Source organism: Apostichopus japonicus, chromosome 11, assembly GCF_037975245.1.
Source record: "Apostichopus japonicus isolate 1M-3 chromosome 11, ASM3797524v1, whole genome shotgun sequence".
Classification (NCBI taxonomy): Eukaryota; Metazoa; Echinodermata; class Holothuroidea; order Aspidochirotida; family Stichopodidae; genus Apostichopus; species Apostichopus japonicus.
The window spans coordinates 14,858,086-14,883,824 of record NC_092571.1 but is presented as its reverse complement, the minus strand read 5'-3'; the positions used below and the strand labels follow the sequence as shown (position 1 = coordinate 14,883,824).

The following is a 25,739-nucleotide window of genomic DNA, read 5'->3' as shown; positions in this document are numbered from 1 at the left end:
GGAATAAGTAAACAGAAATACCACGAATTGTCTAGGGAAAATACACAGGGTGAGAAATAATATTAAGGAGATCATTCACTCTGTTGAGATCAAGGGAGATTATTAATAAACATATATATATACCTTCCCCTGACTCATGGAATCTCTACTATGTCCAATCAAGATCTGACGTAACGAAGAGGTTTTTTAATGAAAATGAACTATATATGAGGTGCACACGCTCACACACTGTATATATAGTGTGTATAGAGGTGAAAGATGTAATAGGGCCTACGATTGTTTCTTTTTTTTTATTCATTTAAAATATTAATCCTTTTTTTACTTTTAAAATATTAATACGATTATTAAATTCAAGCTTTTAGAGTCTGCGAATTCAATCATAGGATGAACAAAAAAATATCCTTAATAAAGCTGAAGGATTTTCATTACTAAAACATCACAAAAAACTTTCCTTTTGAAATCTTGTTCGTGACGTAATATTGTCAATATAGAATCACAACTAAAATATGACAAATTTTGATCGTAACTGTTAGATGTCTTATACTGTCTTATGTATCATGTCTAATGATTTATGTGTATGTCTTTTGTCTTATCTTGTCTTGTCTTGTCTTATGTCTTTTGTCTTAAATTTTATGTATATGTTTATGTCTTTTGTTTGATTTGTATGACATATATGTTTTATGTCGCGTAATATTGTCTATATAGAATCACAATTAGAATATGACAAGTTTTGATCGTAACTGTTAGATGTCTTATACCGTCTTATGTATCATGTCTAATGATGTATGTGTATGTCTTTTGTCTTATCTTGTCTTGTCTTATGTCTTAAACTTTTTGTATATGTTTATGTCTTTTGTTTGATTTGTATGACATATATGTTTTATGTCGCGTAATATTGTCTATATAGAATCACAATTAGAATATGACAAGTTTTGATCGTAACTGTTAGATGTCTATACTGTCTTATGTATCACGTCTAATGATGTATGTGTATGTCTTTTGTCTTGTCTTATCTTGTCTTATGTCTTTTGTCTTAAATTTTATGTATATGTTTATGTCTTTCGTTTGATTTGTATGACATAGGCCTATATGTTTTATGTCGCGTAATATTGTCAATATAGAATTACAACTAAAATATGACAAATTTTGATCGTAACTGTTAGATGTCTTATACTGCCTTATGTATCATGTCTAATAATTTATGTGTATGTCTTTTGTCTTATCTTGTCTTGTCTTGTTTTATGTCTTTTGTCTTAAATTTTATGCGTATGTTTATTCCTTTTGTTTGATGTTGTATGACATATATGTTTTATGTCGTGTGTCTTGTGTCTTATATGAAAATAAATCGTTGTAATGTCAAAGACGCAAGTATAAGAAATATTATATAAATAATAGTGGGACACCCTCTATCTCTTCCTTTAATTTATTCTCTGAGCTTGAAACAATCTGTAATCATTCACGGGTGCAATGAACATTGAGAATCACCAAGGAGGCATACTGTACTTCTCTGCAGCAGGGCGCGGCTTTACAACTGTTCAGAGCAAACATCTCAGAGTTAAGTCACATACATACATACATGCTTCATATCTTTCTACAAAAAATAACTGTCTATGGATCTTCTCTTTAGTTTCAAAAGGTCGTCAGATGAAGCGTATGTGAAACTGCTATTATGTCATGGAAAAAAAGTACTACTAATGGTAAAGAAAGAAACTCCGTAAATCTAGCACGTTTTGATTGAAAATGGAGCGACGAGTTGAGCTAATGATGTATTGAATCGATAAGAACAGCCGTCTCCGGGGCAACTTGTGAGAGCACACACACGCATGTGTGTTATATCATCGGTTATATAACAGATATGTTAATACGCAGAGATGGTCAGGTATATAGTTTTCAAAAGAAATATTACACAAACAGTGTGAGCCTTACAAACGCTTTCTCCGTATTCACAAATATTTCAACCCTAATCTCAGTACCCACGACAACCCTCCCCTCCCCCTCCCTCCCCCTCCCTCTCCCCCACCAAATTTCTCGTCAATTGTAGTAAGATATAGACCTATACACACGACCTCACGGCAACCGATAAACTTTCGCCTTTGGATTTCAAGAAAAAAAATTAGGACAACCTTGAGGAAACCATATGTATTTCATCCTCCCCTCCCACCCCACCTCCCCCACTCTCCCACGTCTCTTAGTTCCATAAATAAATCCATGCCATGCTTTTAGCTTCACCATGCACCGTGCCCATACAAGCTTCATAGAGAAGTATTAAAAAGGCACATGTTGACACGTTAACCACTATCCACGTTGAAGACGGGTATATCGTACTCATCTATAGTTTTAATAAGTTAAGGATTGTATACTCTGCACTCTTAATCCAAAAACGGAGGGTCAACCTCTTACCTACAAATTGTTGATCAACTTTAATTTAATACTTCATACCGACGAACGAGCATCGTGGCTCCTTATAGACAAATATATATGTACATGCACGACCCGTGAAAGAGGGGGATGGTAGTGGGGAGGGGGGGGGAGTATCCGGGGCACAAACTTCAAGGGACATATATAGGGAAATTTCAAGTTCATTTGAAGGCCGACAATCCCAAAAGTTATCTCAGCGGTATAGGCTATGCATTTTGAAAACAAAATACAGCATATCAATGTTTCTCAAGAAAAAAGTCATTTTTTCATTACGTTGTTTTATTCTTCTTAATATGTCACTAGATAGGGACGCTGTGTATTACTTTAATTTCAATTTTGCAATGCTAAAGAGACACTTTCGTTTTTTTTTTAAAAAGGGCAGTTTATAATCCCCCAAATGGAACGGATATTTTTCATTAAAAAAAGGGTGGCACTTCTAATTTGTGTACTTATGGGCACTATTGAAATTGTTTACAACACTGGGGCTTTCCCCTGTGCCCCCTCCCCGCCCCCCCTTAGTTCCATTCGTCCTAGGGTAAATGTTATACTTCGAATCCTGCTAAGACGTACGTATAATTGGCGATAATTTCTTTGTGCGTTCCCAGAGTGGATATAAAGAATACCTGAGACAAATAATAGGCTACGCAGACAAAATCCAGACAAATATTACCATATTTATTATGATATAAATTCATACTGCAAACTGTTTTTAGACTTATAATTAGACGTACAAACATCGACGTGACATGGTATACCGCACCGTTTCACTATAACTCAGTTTGACTCAACCAAAGTCTGGTCGACACTCCTGTGGCTGTTGTCTTCGTTAATTACGAAAGTCAATAACATCAGATTCCGTAAACCTCGGCACTATAGAATACCTGTCAGTTACAATGTCTATAGATGTAGGCTTATAAGTAAGGTTACACGACCTATATATGTTGGTATGTAGGTTAGGCTAAAAAGTAGGCCGATACCCCTGTCACATCACATTAACTATGGTTCGGTAAAACGCTGGGAGTTGGACACGTGGACCTCTTTGGTCTAACCATGGAGCTTTTATAGCTCCATGGTCTAACACGCCTTCGGCAAATTGTTTTGTACATCTCCTATGTCCATAAATTTGCGGCATCCTTCCATAGTCCTATGTAAACTATCTAAATACCTTTGTTACCGATTATCTAACACGTATGTATTACTAGCGGTAATGATTTCAGGATGTAGGTTAGGCTTATATTATATAGCTATATACAAAAACATATATAAACTGGACTGTCACAGTGAGTTTTCTTGACACGACACTTAGAAACCAATAAACGTCTTGCCTGTTAAATTATCCAATCCTCAAAGGAGCTGCCCCTGCCTTCATTTCGGCTCGATTTCTTTCAACCAGGCAGAAGAAGACAAACCCCCTTGATTAAAATCTGAAATTGAGTTCAAGATATGTTCGACTTTCTGGAACAGAGTTTTAAAATACTATTTTTAGCTTTACACAGATCACACTTAGCTGTAGGGTTTTAAGTACTGCATCCCTAAGAGTATACGCGTATAAGATTCTTTCAACTTATACAAAACTCGGTCAGAAGTAGAACGCGTCGAAAATGTGATACTATATAGGATTACTGTTGTTACTAGACTAAACATCAATAGATAATCGACGCAAAATCGTTTGGTATGTCAAGATGGCCGCTGACCAAAAGAGCTTAAAAACAACGAAAAAGAAAAGAGTGTATACGTCCATACCCTTACATTGATTTCAGAACATCTCTCTTATACACTAGCAAGACAGAATATATTGAGTCTTTTGCAGTCACTCAAAACAAGAAAAGAAAATGGTTGTCCTTAATTCAATTAAAGGTCTGACAAGTTCACTTCGCATATGCATATTTTCACATTTAAGGCTGGTATTCATCATTAAAGGTAGTAAGTATACGCCCCAAATTATAGCACGCTATAATTGCTAGAAATCTTCAAAAAAGTACTTTCCTGGAGGTCTTTACTCTCCAAATTGTTCTCAGACCTTTTTTAAGGAACACACAAGATGACTGAATGTCCCAGTGAGGAAAATTTCTTCGAAGGTTGTAATAAAAACAGTTTACGAATTTTGACCGAAGGTGACCATATTTGAATATCTACCATATTTGGGGCCAAAACAGCATACCTTTAAGGACTAGCTGTGTAACAGTAACAGAAAAGTATAAGAGGCTAAAATGACGTAAACATAAGTAGAATCTTTTCTGATAGTAGACCCGAAATTCCCTGAAATTCACTTCTCCTCAGTTTGTTTCAGCACGTCGGCAAATGTTTGTCATAAACTTATGAATTCCATGCAAATATAAGTATTCCTTGAAAGTCAACTTTGCCACCAATACGTAACCAACGTGTGCATGTTGCTAAGTGTTAATATGTTGTATGTCAATATGTTGAAACCATTTGTAGCATATCTTGCAATTCTTGTGACTCATCTTATACAGTCCCTCATCCCGTAACGTATAACGACGTGATCATTAGTCGTGTCGTCAGAGGACTTCTGAGGATGGGTTTCCAATATTTCAGAGGCTGACGTAATGTTTGGTTTTTCGGTACACACATACCTTTTAAGTGTGTGGTTAAGTACCCTTTGAGATAGAGAAAAATCTCTCCGTCTTCCATTACACTATAGGCCAGGTCATCGAAATTCTCCATTTTTTTAGAGCCTAGTTAAAATGAAACCAAGCTGGTACTTTTAAAGCTGATAAAAATATTGACCCCGGCGACGCCATTTTGCCAAATGTTCAAAGTATACATTTTTTAATGTGATTTCCATTAGTTTATGTTTCATAATTATCAAATTGTCTAACTATTGCAAAGTAAAAAAAAGTCCCCTCCCCCACCTATACCAGCAACAGAATATCCCTAAGAACGAAATCAAACATTGTCTATAATGTTTTGGACCACTCTGGACCGATAGTACCTATTTACTTGGCGATAATACTGTTTGCGTTATTTCTCATGAACACATTTCCAACGTTTTCGACATTTTAACCTTGTTTTCCAGTCACTTCGACCAATGAGTCTATATCCGATCGTCGTTACTCTTCGAAACGTGGACAGTGAGACATCTATTATATGCAACACTTTACTCTGTGTACATTTGCCCCTGTTTGATTTAATTTTAAAATAATTCCCTGACATTTTCAAACGCCTTATATTGTTCAGTAAATGTCTGATTGGAAACATAGATACAACCAAATTTCCATTACCACAGCCAACTCTATAACTGTATCACGCAAAAAAAGTATCTTTATTAATATTATATATCTGTATTAACAGTATCTACTGAACGAAATCTACATCTATACATAACAGTATAGTATAACAGTATCTATATATAACAGTATCTATATATAACAGTCTCTATAACAGTATCTATATTAATCAGTCGAACATGATAACATGGTCAAACTCACACAAACTTAATTCGCCTTCTGTCTCCGTGTTTTATTCTTGAATCACATATACCCCGGGTTCCTCTAATCTTCGTTGTACAGTTTTGGTTTTCTATTCTTTCGTAGTATCTTTCGGATATTGAATTTCCTTAATCCCATAGGGTTTTAAGCCACCTACATAATCCAAGCCAATGCGCTATATTTATATGGAGCAAGGGTGTTTGTTAATTATCGAGCCGAAAAATGGTATTTAGCCTGCATTTACGTCACGACTATCGCCTTTACCCAATCCAGCGGATGAATTTAACGGTGGGTGTAATACACTGTTTAGTGTTCGACTTCAAACTACGTTAAGCAAGACTTTCATGTTTTTGGCACGATCCTCGAGATGGTTAGTGTAGTGTATCGGCCTATATATATATAGTTCATGTATAGTTAAACACAACAGCTGTCTGCTTTAATGTGAGACATGATCTTCATGTCAGGGACAATTTTATAATAGTATGAATGTATGTATTTTTAGATCCTCCTACAAGCAGGAACTCGCGAAGAAGCCATCAATGGCTTAACAAAGCCGCAAGCTGACCGAAGCCTCAGTCTCTAAGATTCATACATGATTATGAATTGTCAACAACTCTGTAATTGGACGTCATTCATTAATCTTGACAAACATTAATAGTGACGTTGCATGAATGAAATAACTGTAACGTATATATATATATATATATATATATATATATATATATATATATAATTACGAACTGCGACATTATTCGGGGAAATACCTATCCATCTTACCTTAATCGCCTGTTTACTCTCCAGAAGAAAGCCATTAGACTGATTTACAAATTCTAGTTATCGTGCTCAGAGTAATATCATATTTTCTAACTTAAAAATCTTACATATCTTCGACACATACAAACTCCAAGTCGCTCTATTTATGTATATATATATGATATTTTGCTTTTGACTTCTAACTTTGATGATTAGTATCTTTTTTTATTGTGACATTCATAACTACAACATTACACGGTTTTGTCAAAACTTCCGTACAAATTTGATCACTTCCGAGAGGACTCATCGACTTTTTATCAATTCTGCAGTTACAATATGGAATAGTTTGGACAACACAATGAAAAAATCCGAAAATATTCATTGCTTCAAACAAAAAATGAATTTCCATGTTACTTAACGATTATCATCATTAAATATTGATTCGTTCTTGCTTGCTTTTTTTTCTTTGTTCTTTGTTCTTAATTCTTTTCTTCTTCATCTTACTTATCCTTTGTATTCTTTCGTATATTGTTTTGTTAGAGGGGACTGCTCGTAAAAGCTCTGATTGTTCAGTCCTCCTCCACCTCCTTGTTATTCAACTATACGCCATTGTATTAATATTATGTGGACATATTTCAAACTCAAACTCACTTCAAAATCGCTCAAAATCGCTTTCTGAGCCAATGTTCGTCTTTTCGCGATCAAAACCCGACAACATGCTCCTCTCTATATATAACAACACCAACGGCTGACCATTTCTAGATCACTTAGCAGATTTCATAGTAGAGTTCACATTATCGTGAATATATCTATTAACAAAAAAAAAAAACGTTTAATGTTTTGCCGATTCCTGGAGAACCATACAAATCGTTTTTAACCATCAATTGTCTTAATATAAAGCGTAACTAACCGCAACCATTCTCTTTTGTTTTCTTCTTACAAAATACGTCATTAAAAAATTAAGGAATGCTCGGATGGATCAGCAACTCATGAATTATTCATTAATTCAGTTACGTTTATCAGATTTCTCACCGATTATTTTGTCCCAGAGACGTTATCTGTCTTGTTTTTCTTCACGAATTCAAAGTTAAACTGTTGCACTTTGTTTTCTATGAATCCATACAGGACATCAGCGGGTGGCTAGTGTTAACGTCTTTCACTGCACCCAGATATGCCAATGACCTGTGTACTGAATATTCAGTAACGGGAAAACTATGCATCTGATGACGTGTGATGACGTGTGATGACGTAATATTCATGACTTGAAGAATTGAAGATAATAATTAAGGTTTAAATCTCAAAAGGAAGAATTCGTGATCATAGAGTCTGCTTATTATAATTTTCTCAGGAAAGACATTTACGGGAATAGACCCGTGCACACACACATGTTTGTATTACATTCCAACCGAGGACCCCATTGTATTTTCCATTGTTCAAATCCACGTACCCTAACCTTAACAATACCCCATACAATAGAATTCTTCCGAGGACGTGGTGATTCTTTAGAAATCACAACCGAGGACCTGGAATTCTTTTGTTCAAGTCCTCGGTCAGATAGAAAACAAACGCACATACACAAACACACTTTACGATAGCTTTTTGGCTCGGATTTTACAAAAACTTAAGACGACTCTCACCTCAGTACGTTACGTATATGTATATGCAAATCAATTTATGAGATGTCTATTATCCATGCAAATAGCACCTCCCTATATACTCTGATATGAATGCAAGCCTGGGATTAGCTGGTCAGATATCCATGAATATAATAGGATTATCTGTGATGTTAGATGATTCTGACCGGACGGTACAACTCTTTACAGTCTCTCCCCCCCCCCCCCCTAGTTTTACCTCTGGCCCATATTGTCAGTCCACAAAGGGATCAACTTTTTATCGTTCGACACTAAACGCTATCATATACATATAAATACTAATGATTTGCATAAAAGTCCTCCCTTCAAATTCTTGAAGTTGGCGGCCTCAAATCTGTTATTCATCACAGAATTAAACTCGCTAATTGCTCTGGCCGTCCACTGCAGGTCAACAAAAACTAAATTGTACGTAGCATTTCTCATGGACGTGTCTCTCGCCCTCGTTTCTGTTTATTCCAGCATCTTAAAACAAATATTAGCTCTGTTCGACCCAGACCAAAGGGGTAGTTTAATTTTCGAAATTATCAAAGGCAGGCCGCTACTAATTAGCAAAGATGACAAAAAACAATTTAACCAAAAAATAAAGAAATATCACTGGCTTTGGTTTTCGCGAAAAGCGAGAGTGAATAATATGAGGAATTGCCTGCTTGGCAGGGTGTCTGGTAATAACGTTGCCTGGTTCTCGAGCGTGTAAGTGATATCATATATAACACCCGCTGAGCAGGATTTGACCGAGGACGCGATATCTATACGGACGGGTCTAAAAATAGAGACAACAATTAAAGTTTGACCATTCTGTCATCCCTTCATTATCATCATCATGTGTAATTATTTTCTAGTTTGTCCGCAAAATTAAACCTTCTCTATCTTTCTGCTATATACATGAGAAACTCGACCCCTGAACTCCTGAAAGAAACAACTATACAATTAACGTCAGCAGGAAACTGACCCGTAAGATTTTTGGAAACCCAAACTTAAATAAAGGCGATACAAAAAAAAAAAACTCAATACGCAGTTTTGTATTATGTGAAGGGGTCAACTTAACTTCCCCACACAACTAAGAACAACACGTATTTCAGTATATGGAGATTGTAACAGCTTTAATATTCGCTCTCACATAAGGAAAGACTTGATCAAGTCTAAATATGACGTCATCGAGCTGGCAGCATAAGCTTTTATTATAATTATAATTATTTTCTTTGCGGGGGGGGGGGCGGGGGGTAGTTTTCCTGTTTATTTTTCGTAATGGGAAAAAGGCTTTGCAAATGCTTAATCTAAAATATTGAAGCTGTTTACATGACCTAAATTTATAATACTTTGATGTTCAAAGCTTTTTCCAGGAAAATACATTTTCTTAGTGATACTCATCAAGATACGGAATATTAATCCCATTTCACACAAACAATCACATGTTATACTTTAACAGCCCTGCAGGTCTATTACGGATGAACCTCGAAATTCCTCATTGTTCCTCTCCATGCACTTTTATTTGTATTCTTCTTTAAATAGAAAGCAATTACTGCGAATCATATTATTATTAAAAATGGTTCATTTTAAAAATCTTTACAAATCACTCTTATTTTTACTCGTATTACGCAAGGTCGAATGAACTGAGAGGGATATTTCACCCTCAAGCACTTTTATAATTTTTTTGTTATATAAACGAACACAATCAGTTAGCAATATATCTTTCTTCATCTTCTTCCTTCTCACAATTAAACCTTCGAATCTTACAAAACGACTCCTCTAAAAAAGAATTGTCTTTTTTTTGTCCACTAATCAAATTTGTTAGACTAAACCCGTCATAGCCATCCATTTGTCGTCTGGGAAACAAGCGTCTTATTATGGGATATGAAAGTATCTCAGATAACTCAGCTGATATGACTTACGGTCAGTGACTCCTATCAACCCTTATCGTGTAAAAGAAAAAAAGAAAAAAAAAATCCTCATTAACGGATTTTATCATCGAATCCAGGTGAAAGGTATTATTCAATGACATCTGGTCTATAGTATCTTTGTGTATACGTAAGTCTCTCCGTAAAGGTTTTTCCTAAATCTTTTGATGCAATAAATCCCTGTTTTCATTTTCGCGGGAAATGGATGTCCCCAATTGCTATTGAATTGTTTTTTTTTTCTTCAAAATCCACGTAAGAAGCTGGTGGTTTATATACCATACAGGAATGGGATTATAATGCTATATAAAATATTAACGTTTTTGTTTTTAAAGGTAAATTGGAGTTCTGTATTTGTTTAACACGCCGTATAATGAATTTGTTAAGTTCGAATTGCAAATCTGCCAAGTAGTCCTTATACAGCGAATGGCATCGAACTAGATTGGAGGCCGGAATAACGAGTAAAACTTTTTCTTGATCAAGTCTCCAACGGAGTGGAAGTATTTCCCAAAATGATGGAAAAGTTAAGATGTAACACATATTTTCTACTCACACCAAAACATATAGGTCAAGGTCATGAAACCTAATAAGTTGAAAAACAAATTTCATGATCATTGCATATGATCTGTGGCCTATAGATTTCATTACAACTGAAAACTCTACACAAGGCCCTGTTTTGGGCCCTCACAAAACGACAACAAATATTTTTCCTGACTGAAAACCTGTGGTTCACCACCATTCAAACGTTATATCCGCAACATTTCAGCAGATTTGGACAAACGCTCAGGGAGGAGTAGCATATTTTACGTTTTCAGAAAATGACCTCTCGTGACCTCAAATGACCTTCAGACTTACAACATATGATCGCATGTATGGGAACTAAACTCACACAAACTACTGATGAAATTTCAGCCAAATCGAATGAAAAATGACGAAATGGCAGTCAATCAAATACGGTAGCATATATTAACAGAATTTTGTCAGAATCGTACAATCGCTATATAGCTCAGCTGAAAGCTTTCAGCTGACTTACGTTAAAACTGTAGTCAAAACGACCAAACTTAGTCCAAAGAAGTAGATTTAAAATAGTGGACACAAAGTGTTTCTACTGCCAGCATCTGGACCTGCTTCCCCACTGACAAAAGTTAATAGCCTAATGTTTTACCCTCTTATAATAATGTCTGACAATAATTATGCAGAAAGGAATTATAAAAAGGTTCCCGTATGCAGTATAACTTAAGGAAACCTTTAGCAACTTAGCAAGTTGAACAGACAAAGTGTTTGTAAATTGATACATAAAGGGGAAGAGGGGTAGAGTTGGGGGGGGGGGGGGAGTGTTTGCTTATAAATTCAGGATCGCCTCATTATAGTTGTGCTGCATAACTCAATCCGTTAAGTCTTTTCACATGGAGATCTTCTTTACACATCCAGAAGTAAATAAATAAATATATAAATAAAGGAAAGGAAATAATATGACGTCATAGGTTGACCCTTTATATATAACCTCCTTCGTCTCGACTTTAGTCCATAAATATTGATTGCACCAAAAACATTCATTAGCAGCTGTTCATGAATGTCTTTGGTGCATGTCTGCTATAGGCATCCATCCTAAAGACCCTGCTCTCCTTTTACCTAAACTGCCCTATATTGATTTGAATTTCGAATGGACTTTAGACAACTGATTGTTACTGAAAATGACGACATATACAGCGGCGGGTTGGTCTATATACCGGTAAACCGGAATCGTAACCGGTCCGTCACGCCCGTCCGAGAAACTGAAGACACCGCCAAGTTGAGGAGTCGAAGGCATTCGTACATAGTTTTTTCGTATTACAAAACACATCTTATTCATATTAATAACATAATTTCGAAGGCCTCATTGAAGCGAAAAACAAAATGTCAGAATTGTCGATACGATTGTGTTTTTCTTCTACGTATGTAGCATAGAAATTTATCAAATTAACAGACCAAAGCACAATAGGATGAAAACAAAGAGAAATAAAAGTAATTGATTGATTGAAGAAGATTTTACGCAGTAGTAATGTACACGTTTCTCAAATTGGACAAGCCTCTCGATGACATTTTAATCAATAGTTTAAGTATTTTACATAAGGGGTGGGGTGGTGGGGGGGGGTGTAATAGTGTCATAGAGGCCCCCATATTCATTGTATCACTGGCATATATGCTATCTAAGGAAGACAACAATTTAGATAATTGAAACGTGTGGGGGAAAAGAAAAAAGTTTCAATTATGGAGTACTCATTCTTTCGGATAACGAACCCAAAAAGTATTTTTATTTTATTCCTGACTTTATCAGGTTAACTATTAAGAATCCATGTGTATGTGTTCAGTCCTCGCGGTCTCTGTGATAACGTCTTATCGAAGGACACGTCATTTACTCATAAATAATTCGTTAACAGGTAACGCCGATTTATAACAAAAATGTGTTACTAAAAATTGCTTGGTATTACGTTTCACAGGCTTGTTTTGAACTACCGTATTTTCTAGGAACCATATTCAGATCTTTGTCGTACTTTTGTCAGCAAACCCGTCATCCATACAGCGGAAGTTTCTATTGATATTTTGAGAATTTGGAAGCAAATAACACTATGGTGTAAATTTGTTAAAGAACTGGTTAGTGTTGCTATCCAAGCCCATGTCTCTCTCTTCCTGTGTGAGTGTATTTCTTTTGCATTCACAAAGGATTTCCAAGTCCTCAGATTGTCATTTGAAAGAATCAACAGGTACTCCGAAGATTTCTATTGTTATAATAGGTATTGTTCTGGTTAGGGTACGAGGATTCGAAAATGAAAATATAAACGGGGTCCTCATGAATCTTAATGTAACACGGTTTATTTCAAGTGGCAAAGACGCGTGCGTGTGTACGTGCAACTATATGTATTCGTCTAAAACCTAAAACCAGGTACCAGTTTAAAGTAATATTGAATTACGATGTGTGTAAGTCGTTAATGTGATGTCTCTTCTACGCTTCCGTAGATTACTGTCTACATATAAACAACATGGGAACTTTTACGTTAATTTAATTCTCTGTTTGGTTCAAAAACTGATGTATCCTTACACTTCCTCTCAGTTCCTAATCCTATTGAACGCCAGAAGGGACACGTTTTGATATCGATTCATTCTGAAGCTGACAAACGGTGAACCTATATAGCGAGGTCATCATTTTAAGACCTCTTTTAAAACTATCGACTCTTAAAGACATTTGTTACTTAAACCTGAGACTTCTCTAGTAAAATCCGTATTCGCCTCTCTCTATCTCTCTCTCTGTCTATCTCTCTCTCTGTCTTCTTGACATATAGTTGAATCTCTTAATATTTTAAAATTTGCCAAAAGCGCATGAACAATCTGATTAAGGTATAGACTGACATGTATTTCGAAACTTCCAATTTAAGACACAGATAACTCACATAACATTCCATAAACAGTTTCGTTTTAAGCAGATTGAAATCTCAGACTAGAAGATCTGGTGTAAATAGTTTGTTTAACCAATCGAATTGCTCTCTGTTTTTTATATGGAAGACATTGAAGGCTATACAAAACAGCCGCTTCTATATATAATGTAACGTATAGAGGTCTTCTATACACAGTATCGCGGGCACAAGCTTTTCAAAGTGGGGATTACCAAAATAGCTTCCCCGATTGATTTAGGCAGGAGTATAGATGCATATGAAGGTTTTCATAACTACGTGGGTGTGTGGATGTGGGGGTGCTCCTCCAATCCCACCCTACCCCACCCCCACCCCTGAGGTCTAATTCTTCCCCAATTTAATGTATAAGAAATCCCACGACTGACGATGGAAGATATGCGCTGGACCGAGGGAGGGGGTGGGGGGGGGCGGAGCATGCGCAGGTCACTGCTTCCATGAACGCGAATTCATGACCGTAACTTCAAAATGCTAGTGCAGTGGTGGTTCCAAGATTTTTTGGTAACTGGGCCGGACAAGTATCGGTGGTCACCACAAGTACTATACCGTATTATAGCGGTGCATCAGAAAATATTGGTAACTGGCAAGGAATTACAGCGTGTGAAAGCTTACCAGATATTCCAATATTTACCTTGTTTTGAAAAAAATGAAGTTTTTGTAGCTCAAGTTTCGGGCAGAAGAGGGTCCCTCCCTGGATCAGCTGCGGTAGTGTTGCCGTTGAATATTCAAACTTAACACCGAGGCATTAAACTAAGCCTTTATTACATTTTCATAACAGATGCGCTCCCGATAAGCTTCGCTGCTGATCATTATTACACTCACTGGAGACAGTTTTGTTTTCATAAACAGTAATTTCATGTCCCGCATTCAAAGCACCTGTATTTACAGTTTGAGCAGTATCACTATCCTGTTTCTATCAAAGTAAGGTTAGGAACTGTTTATACTGTCAGTACGGGTTCTTCGAAGCATGATATGAGCAGACAGGATAGAGTGTTATAAGCATCCGACAATTGTCCCAACTGGCTACATCATTACTACTATAGTCAAATTTGCATATGCAAATCTGGGCCGAATTTGTTATATTGTAATTAAGTATATAACAGTTTTTTTAACAAACTTTTAGCTTCAAATTGTTTGGTGAAAATGCAATCTCAAAGTTTTCCTAGGGTCTGCAAGCTTTGCTGCCATACCGTATACAATGAACCAATGATCTGTTTGTGGTGGGGTAGTCTTAATATAGGTACATATACCTGACATATACCATGCTCGAATCGGGTATGGGAGGGTGACCACCCCTCCCCCTTTTAACCCCACGAAAACATTTAAAAGTTGTAATTTATATGCCTCCGAATGCACCCGCATTTCACGTCTAAAATTTGAATATTTAAAAGGGAGGGGCAGGACCCCATATCACCCAATATGGGAATCGTCTCCAATGACTCCATGGCAACGACCACCCCTCCTTTCAAAACCCTGGCTTCACTCTTGCTTCGCCCTCCGCCCTCCGCCACCCCAGTTTTTCCCCACCCCAACTGGAAACCATATTGAAAAAGAACTATGGAAACTCTATTATCTCTACTGTTTCTTCTCTTAGTAATGATTTATATTACTAATGTAAATATACAAAACTCGGTGTTTTAGACAAAATTAAGTCTAATGTTGATGAGATCGTTAACCACGCAGATCCATAGATTTGCTTCAATGCGCGCAATGGCTGGCTGGTTTGTGTCAAATGGTCTGAAGGACAATAACTTCTAATGAGACTTTATATGATAGGTCTATAAACATAGAAATACGGATGTCACCACTTGATTCCATTATATATGCTGGTCATTAACTTGCGTTATATTTATAGTTCTCACGTCAATTCTCACGAACAGAAAAAACATATGTACATACGTACATATGGGATTAAAAATTATTATTACATCCTATATATATATATAAACAAACAAAAAACGTTTGCTAACCGCATGTGCACTTTCTTACTCTATTTATAATGCAAGTTTTCGTTTCTATTGATAATTTGATATTTTCACATTATTTTACATGATTGACGACTTTCCCTACATAGAAAATCGTTCACTCTGATCTGTTTTGTTTGTTTTTGCTTTTTATCATTTAGTCTAAGTCTCTTAATGGTTCAACTTTCCTAATGTCGCAAACATTGTCATTCCCTGTGGATAACTTACTTCGCTTTGGTCTCATTACATACTCTACGGAAACGAAGAATCTCCTCATTGGACGAACTTTGACGTTTTTCTTTAATTAGTTTCTCTCTCTCTCTCTCTCTTTCGACTATTAAATCGGTTCCATTCTTTTTAATTGTAACTTGAAAGTATCATAAAGGATCCAACAAGACGTTTGACATTCCCTAAAATAAACTTTTCAGTGGGCCCTTGGTGGTTTGTTAACTGGAAACCCATTTATAAAGTGTTCTGTTTTTTCTTTTTTTGTCATCGTAATGTTGCTTTCACCGGATTGAAAGAAACAGGCAAAGGGTACGATACCATAAATGCATCTTCAACTGACGTTTTCTTTCTTTAGAAGGCGCCTTTTTTGTTTTTAACTTCGTCTGACCTTTATACATTATGTCCACTGGCGCTTGTAGTTAATACTGTCGGAACAAGTCTTAAAGGGTGGCTTTAGGCACAGAATTAAATATAGGCTATGTTGTCGGACCATTCGAATTCATCAATATGTATCAGTCCAGGGTTTATTTCTATACCACATTTAAATTTGTGAGAATTGACTATTTAATTATCCGGCCTTCATCAATGAAAGTGATTGGACTACTTAGTTTAACTCACATGCCATTAACCTAGGTTAGTTCCTCAGATACAACACAAAAACGCAAGATGGAAAACTTAAGACTTGTCAAGGAAATGTATCATATGATACATCAACTCCAATGATGTTCTATTATTCATATGCAGTTATAAAATAACATGCTTTTGTTGAGTTATAAATCATATATGGCATAAACTAAACGTTTACTCCCATTCACTGACGCGAGTAGCTAACGTCATCATCGGTTTAACCTTAAAGGAGCCTTCCAGAGATTTGGCGTATTTTGAAAATACCTTCAAACTGGTATAGCTCAGTATATGGGAAACATTTCTAGCACCAATTTTCGTCTGTTATTATATCTTTCTTAGACTACGACGCACCAAGACCAAACGTCTTCCCTAACATTTACCCTTTAAAGTGATGATCAAGACCAAACGTCTGCCTAACATTTACCCTTTAAAGTGATGATATTGCGTTTAAGCCCGTCTGACATTTTTAGAACCGACCGACCGATCTCAGATGGTGTGCATGACGACGGTTATTATGTTATTTTAGGTTAAATGCCGTGGATGTATATAGGCCTGTTTTATAACACATAAAGCCAAATTGGTTGACGTACATACTAAGATGACAGCAACGTCATTCTGTCAAAATTCACAAATTGTTTCGGCGAAACTGCTTTATTAGTTAGAGTACAAATGTATGCTACCAAGCATAGACGAAAAAATGAATAAAAACATACACACAACTATACATCAACAACGACACCAACATCAAGTGATAATTCACACATTGAATGTTTTGCTTGTTACAGTAAGGAACAGAAAATCCAACACATATTTAACTGTCATACAGGCTATTCATAACAGGAAAAGTTCGAGGGTGTTACAAAGTAGACGATTTGACACTGGAGTCTATTGAAGCCGACATCCAATGTGGACGGTTTGGGTGGGTGAGGGGGGGGGCAGGGGAGGGGAGGGATCCTCCCTCCCATAACAATACAAATCTTTGCTTATGACTAAGGTTACATTTTTTTTTTATAAAGTGTGACATATAAAAAGGACTTCGGACCTGATACCCAATATGAGAGAGATGTAGTCGCTTAGCTAGGGTAACACCGGCCCCTGTGAGGAGAGCTGTGCAGTTTACCCTTACTTCATCTAAACTGCACTTCACTGCAATCCATATCATAAATGTAATAATCACATAGATAGAACAGGCACAAACTGAGAGATCATGTATATTAACCGGGGCAGTTCATTCTAAAAACTACAACAAAGTTGTTAATGAAACAAAATAGATTAAAGACATAGGCATGTTCGTGCGCATTCAATAATTCATGGAATAATATGATTGGTAGTTGTGATCTGTTGGCTAAAAATTTCGAGACCAACTCGGGAAGGAGGGGAGAGGGGAACTTGAACAATGGGGAGGAGGGGGGGGGGCAGCGTTCAGTTAACCTCCAGAACCGTCTATTGATGCGCCTTCTGGAAAAGAAGGTCATATACACCTATCGACATTTACCATGAAAATAACCAGTGGCTTATTGAAACACTGCAAGCTTGCGTTTCCGGGTATAAATATATAGGCCTATAGTTTCTTCGTAACATAACACATAATTATATGATAATATATACTTGAATGGTTGATATACACAAGCTCATACGATAAATATCGTTTTGACCATGAACCGAAACGGGAAGGGTGGTGGTGGGGGAGGGGGGTAAAGTTCAGCTTTAATGATCAAGGTACCGCATAAACATTAGTTATCATGATGCATGCTACACTCATAAACAAATTCACAATATCTGTTTTAACTCATGAACTGCCAAATATTTACACATGTCGAAGAAAAGCGTGAAATCGTAAACTTTCGAAGAATCTTCACTAATATTAAATCGGATATGATATGAAGTTTACATAAATGTCACTATCATACGCAAGGATAAACAAATTGTTCATTTACAAACAAGTCGATCGCTACATATCTCATTATCGCTTGTTTTTTTTTTCTTTGCATAAAAAGTTACACCAGTATTTCATGTCGTTTTATTAACAAGTTTTCTTGTGTTTGGTCACACGCATGATTACTAATTATCTTTCACGTCTTTTCGTCTCTGAGTCCTAGTCTTTATCTCAATCTCGTAGTTTGATGAATTATGTCAAACTGGTTTGTATAGTATAACGACAGTCATGTTTTATAATTATTACAAAATTAAGATAAAGTGACTGATTTAGGTAGCCTAAATTTTGTTTTAGAAAAAAATCTTTTTACTAAAAATATCATTATTTAAAAAAAAAAATTATTAAATTATTGTTAAAAAACAAAATTATTGTAATATATTTTTCGATCACATCTGCTATACAATTCTGGTCGAGTGAGTCAGATTGTAAAACCGAACGAAGCAGAGCTCATTAACTACGCACGAGAAGTGATGAAATATCATTAAAAAAAAACATAATTTGACGAGAAACGTTTTGAAAGTCATCATTAGGATTCTCTCCATGTATTATTATTCCTCTTTCATTTATTTGTCTGAAAATGTTTACAAGTTGTCAACAAGAGAAAGAAAATTATCGGTGTGTTTGGTGGTTTTTTTTAAGAAGGGAACATCTTTTGTTTGAAGTAAGTTGATTGATTGCGTCATATATACTAAATAAAAAATACTGTACATTTTCAACATGTTTACGTGACTCAAACTACATTCTGGTAACACATTTGATCACGAATTATATGCATCTTCTACGTGAAGTTACTATGCCGTAGCGTAAACAGCCTCTGCCAGAGGTAAAGGTGTAAGGGCGGGCGGGGTGGGGGAGGGTGTTGCTGGTTGGTGGCAATTGTATCCTATAATATAATCTTTGCCACTTCATGTGTTGCTCTATCATGGAGGAAATCCTAACGATAGCTCTTGTTTTATTGCAAGTTACATTATGGTTTTGATTTAAATTGTCTGCCCATCTTTGTTTTTACATTCTATTCGTTTGTACCATACTTGAATGAATTTTATATTGGTGACAAATTAGGCTATGTTTCATATTTCCCCCCATTTCATGGTGTAAAGGGTAAATCAGGTGGAAAGAATGTTACCTTTTGGGTATCATCAGGCGTCGATCCAGGGGTGTACAACCCCCCGCTACCCCACAACACTTTCAACAGCACCAACAAAGTAGTTGTTAACACCGCCTTGAATGTAAAACTTACTATTGACTCTATGCCCCAGAATGACATAATTTCCCGTCAACACTTTCATGACCAATGAAAGCTGTTAAATACAGTATTTTATGTGGAGTAGGAGAGGGGAGGTGGTGGGGGGGGGGGTTCATGGGATTTGGGAAGAGATATGGAAAATGTAAGTTCACACAACATTAATGTATCCTATAATTCAGTGAATCTCTAAGATATATATATAGTTGACCCAGAGGACAATTATGACAGTCGCTCTTTGCACGCTTCAATTTTCCTGGAGTATATTATGAAAATAGAAACACAATTTTCTTTATCCAACGTTTCCTCGGGCCCTTCCATTTTTCGTGGCACCCTCATTGACCCGGGCCCCGGTGCTGTTGATCCCTGACCCCTAAAGACATGGCTGAAAATGCAATCAGGAAGATCCAATTAAATCAAATTCAGACCACAGCTGCATTGAGAGAAGATTTACCGATTGCCAAATTCCCCCAATCCAGATTGATTCTGCACTATGCGCAGCCTCTTTAAACTCTGACCTCTCAAACATTACCGCTAAAAGTACGTTTACAAGGGAACTATGTGCGGAATGATCTTATGCAATTATCCTGAAAACCTTGCAAGCTTTTCGCACTCATGCATCCAACCGCACGAACACTTTTCATATCTTTCTCATGATAAAAACAAAAACGTAATCTATACATCTGTTTATACCGAAGCTGTTTTCCCAAAGGTGTTGAATATTAGTAAATTACAATAACTAATGAATAGATTGCACTTTTTGGTAATTGTCATATTGTACCTTACACCGCCGGAATTGGCTACCATCGTTTTCTTATTCTCTCGGAGCGATACATGAGACACATACCAAGCTGTTTCTCACATCAGTACAGGTTTTAAGTTACATTTGGAGGAATATGATGCTTCGTATAGGTAAAGGTAAATTCTATAAACTCTTGTTACATGGCAGTAATATATATATATGTTGGTTATCTTGTAAATATAATAAGCTCTTGATAACCACACACACACATATATATATTTATAAAAGCAGTTTACGTTAGACGATAGTGATTTGAGTTTCGTTAATTTCTTGTGATATTGTAAATCAGCTCAACTTCTAATATGATAAATGAAGTACTACACAGACAGAATTGAAACTAAGATGCTATAAATTATATACAAACTGAAATACAATAAACGGATAACGTAAACAATACGTTTAGTGACGTAACAGGACGAGATAGCAACAACAAAAAAGTAGAGAAAGTGAACGTATTTTTTTCAGGGGGGTGGGGGGGGGGTATCTGAAGGAGCTAAGACTGATAAATAAGTATATAAAAAAACCTCTCTTCATTCTTCAAAGGATAAACTTTGAATCAGGGAAATTGTTTGCCTACATTTTTGAGGATTTTATGGTTTTGTTTCTATTACTAAAAACTGTAAATCCATTTACTTAAAACAGTTGAAGTTATTGCGTTAATTTCTTTGGATATCACTGTATCCAATACACTGAACACGGAGTCCAGAGACAGACAAAACCCCGGCAACAAATACTTGACCGGCTAATTGCTCATGTATAGTTTATAATCTAGTTCCTCTCCAAGGGACGCGATATAAATATTTGACGTAACATCGCCATGATCATACGGTCACAGTATGTCGATATAAGCTAGGGGATTAGGGTTGATTTGAGTTTCGTGCCTTTAGGCTTTATATTATGGGTGACTTTCCTTAAAAAGAAAATTTGACAAGGCAAAATATTCCTACGAAGATTGTATAGATCACTTCCTTTCATAATGATGATGTATACATCTTCACATTTTATTTGATAAATACTAAATTCCATCTGTGTATGAACGTTGTGATAAAACACAAAGATGAAATAAATTTAAAATCAAATTCAACTCAACTCAACTTCAACTCAACACCGGCCAACCCAACCCCGGCCAACCTAACCCCGGCCGACCCGACCCGATCCGACCCGATCCGATCCAATCCAATCCAATCCAGAACGGATCAAATCAAATCAAATCAATTCAATTCAATCCAATTCAGTCCATCTCAATTCAAATCAAATCAAGTCAAATCAAAATGAGGAGTTCTAAGTTTATGAAAAATGGCAACAAAATGTTAACCAATCGATCGCGTGGAAAAATGGTAGATAAAGTTACTCGTCAAAATGATCATCAAATTGGGAAACTTCCTGGAAGAGTATAGGAAATAATTAAAAAAATGGCAGGAAATTGCAAACATGAAACCAGCCTACACAAGAAGTTTAATAATTCACATGCATAATTAATTATTAGTATTATTTTTTAATTTGCTCATATCCAACAATGCAATCAATTTATGGATTCGTCTCTATGTTTTGAACACGATTCCGTGCGACTGTTTGTAACAATTGCTGTTGACCGTGCTTTTTGCGGTAAGATATTTATATCTTGGCGACAAGTTAACGATTCCTTATGTACGTATTTGATAAATTAATCAGCGGAAAGGATAAATCCATGGGTGACTCATAAAATGTATTATCCAGAGATTTTTGTCCCCTTAAAATTAGTGATAAATAACTCGGAAAAATAAATTAAAAACACTTAGTACATAGTTTATATGCATATCTGACTAGATTTGGAAGAAATGGACTTTCAAACTTACCACAAGTGCCTAAAATTCTAAACAGTACAAACATCTTTGTAAAGTCACGGATTCAAGTTGTCCAAACAGCTCAAATGAATTTCTAGGGCCTCTTTAGATGGGTCTTGATGTAAATAAAAAAATAAGAATCCTTTTCAGCCATGGCAGTGTAGCAATATTCTGACCATGTACATACATAAATATAGTGTATACGGTAGGCCTTTATAGTATTGTGACTTGCACATGGGAGCTTTGAATAAGTCAAGCGAAGTATAGTTAACTCAATGTAGAGAATTCTCGCTGTTAACTCCAGTCAAGTAATCAATAGCATTGCTGGACTCATTCTTTTTAACTTCAAGTTATTTACTCCTAAATCTATGAATGAGTCAACTTTCGTCACAAAGAATGGACCGAAACAATACAAGTTTTAATCAATCTAAGGAATTTGGAATGGCAAAGAAAAAGAAAACTTCTGTGGAATGTCCTGCAAGTATAGTATATTTCAACACCTGTACGTTTAGCAAAAATAAACAGCTGTACAGTGTTTGTATGGGGTATGTGGTCCATCTATAGGTTGGATTATATGGACGCGAAGTGAATTTGTGAGAATATATTTGTCGATACTTTATCAAAAAGGATTTGGGTTTTTCTTTGAGTGTGTGTGGCATGGCTGTCAAAGTACCATATCGGATTATATGTGGTGTGAAAATTGGGTAAATTGGGGCAATTTGAGACCACTATAAGCCCTCGAAGAAAAGCGTTAGAAAATGAGTTACTACTGAGTTAAAAGGTTTTCGTTTTACAAGTGACGAAAAGTTAAGGCCCTCATCGCTTCAACTTAACATAGTTATGATAAGCCGTGAATGGCCAATGTCTCAGTTATCCAGTGATGGGTATACCGTTTAGCTAGTGAGAACTTTTATAAAAACGTATGAGACTACATTACTTCGACGATTTAGTAGTGTAAGTCAAATGAATATATCTAGTATGCTACCTCGCATATAGAATGAAAAACACTGAACGGGGCCTGCAACAATACATAAGTATAGGGTGGAAAATAAATTTGCGTAAATGAGTTCAATTCGTATATCAAATTTCAGATAATAAAGATATAATAGGGTCAAAACAACGTCTGTATCTTCCATGTGATCTTGTTCCAGATATTAACTATGTACTTTATTCATGCACACCTGCAGCTTTTGTTACACCCCGGGGGGATCAGTTTTGGCCATGCACACTCCCCCCCCCCCTCTCCTTTTTATCTTCTTCTTGTTTTGACTTTATGTTTTGTTTTAGAGAATTTTAGATAAAGTAAAGGAATAAGATTTCAAGCGTATACTATGCAGCGACCTATTTTGAGGTTGTTGATACTCTCCGTGTGGACGTTCGTGATTACTATCACTAGTAAAATTATCACATGCATGCTGAGCACATTGTGCATAAATTTACCGCAAAATGCGGTACATTTCAATTCATTACATTACAAAAATGAAAAGAAAAAGCAAGTAGTAAATACCTAGAATTGCAGAGATCTTTTATCAAGGAAAGATTCAACAAGTGGAAGAAAATAGGTTTTACGAATTGGTTACTATACATAAAATGAATAGATGGTTGTAACTGAGCATGCGCGGTAACATATTATTCTTTCTTCCCCTTGGAAACAAAAAACTCTACAGTTAATAAACTGTTATAATTTTCTTTGTTTTTAAGGCACGAAAGAAAAGAAGAGGTTATCATAGTTCCTATAAAACGGAAAGTTGTAATAATACAAAGATGGCAACGTAGAAATCGACCTATGAGGAAAAGGAAAGGGTTGGGGTGGGGTGAGGTGGGTGGGGGAGTGGTGGGGGTTGTGAACACCGTGATCATGAGTCTGCAGTGGTGTATAGAAAGTTATTGAAAAATCGATAGGTGAGATAAACGGCGAGGTTTTGGTTCTGTCCAGATGAATTTTAGTTTTGTGGAATCTATCTTTTGTGGAATGATCGCGTTCAAAAGTTCGACAATTTTCTCGGTGTTACAGCCCCGGGAAATTTTTATGAGACCCGGTGGAAAACATGTAGGGGGGGGGGCGAAATATGGGATAGGCCTATAAACAAAAAGCAAAATCGAGCCTATTGTCATAATTGTCCCTGGGGGCCAACCTAGCTTTTGATGCCTATAAGGTAATAATTTCAGATCCGATCATCGTTAGTATAGGTCTATCCCAGACTACTAGTACAGTATCATGAACACCGGAGTACAATTAGAAATTACCCTAGTGGTGTGAGTACGAGTACAATGCTCTAACCACGAATAGCCTATATTAGTTTTTACCCATTCCTAAACAACAGTTGACTATTCAAAACATTCGAGTACGGATTAGAGTACAAATTCGCTAGAACAAGTACTAGGTTACTATGCTAGAATACGCCGGGGTACCCATAGGCTACGGAATCACTAAAAGTGTCTTCATTCATAACTCGTAATATTATTTTTTTCCTTTGTTATTTACACATTTGCTATTATAAAAAAAAAATCAGCCCCCTTACCACCCAAAAAATGAATTGGATATATTTTCATATGATTTTATCTTTTTTTTAAAGTATAATGAATCGACGGACTGACTGAAAGTCTGTTCTATCACAACTAGTAATATAATTGATGCTTTTGTAATTTACACATTTGCTGTTTTATGTTTCCCATAAAAAAGAGAAACCCCCAACCCCCCCCCCCCCCCAAAAAAAATGTTTTCATATGACTTTTTTTCCACATTTAAGGTAATGAATCGACGTGTATTGTTTTTGATACTTAATACAAAACAAGAACACTGACAATATTACGTATCAGAAATCAAAGTCATAACTAATGCCACTTAACCTGTATATGATTGACAGTTACGTTATATAGTTTGGTTTACAGCTACGCCCCTAGGTCCTGATTTTCGGCGATAAAAGCTACGTGTGTTCGCTTGTTTTAAGTTCCATTTTCTCCCGTTTCCCCTTCGAGGGGAGATAAAATCTACTTTTTCCGTCAGTGTCAACAATAGATTACTGCGCGATTCCAATTCTAATCTTTCTGTCTAAAGAATTGTGAATCGCTTCTCAGTACTTTGACGAAGATCAAAATGTGTCGGAGCATTATTTACGGACAGAACACAATTTGTCATTATCATGTGACCGTTTAGATTTTGCCGCTAAAACGAGTAGCAAGTTTAAGCAGAGAGTTGTTATTGAACTCCCTGGTTTAAGCATACTGAACCACTACCCATTCCGTCTGCCTCGCTCAGAATAATATCCACATTTAACCAATGAATTTCAAAAATGGTTTACATCATCATATTTTCACACCATATTTTTTGATCCTCCTCTTTTACAGAGAAGCAGAAAACACAGGTAATGGTGCACTTTTTACGTTTCATTTGCCCGATTTTATTTCTCTGCGTACATAAGAAATCCCAAATAAACTTAGTGGAGGGGGGGGGGGCTGTTATGTATGTAACAAACCTCCCCCCTTGCCCTCTTCCACTAGAAAAC

The 25,739-nt window shown here is 36.2% G+C and overlaps 1 protein-coding gene across 1 annotated transcript in view; it reads right to left on the bottom strand.

Annotated features, from left to right (window-relative positions):
* Positions 1-22,539, bottom strand: part of LOC139976006 (metabotropic glutamate receptor 3-like) — a 93,006-nt gene extending 70,467 nt beyond the window's left edge. Inside the window, exon 1 of the mRNA XM_071984377.1 lies at positions 22,246-22,539. The gene's annotated coding sequence lies outside the window, so the exon portion shown is untranslated. The remainder of the gene's footprint in view (positions 1-22,245) is intronic.
* Between the last annotated feature and the right edge of the window lie 3,200 nt (positions 22,540-25,739).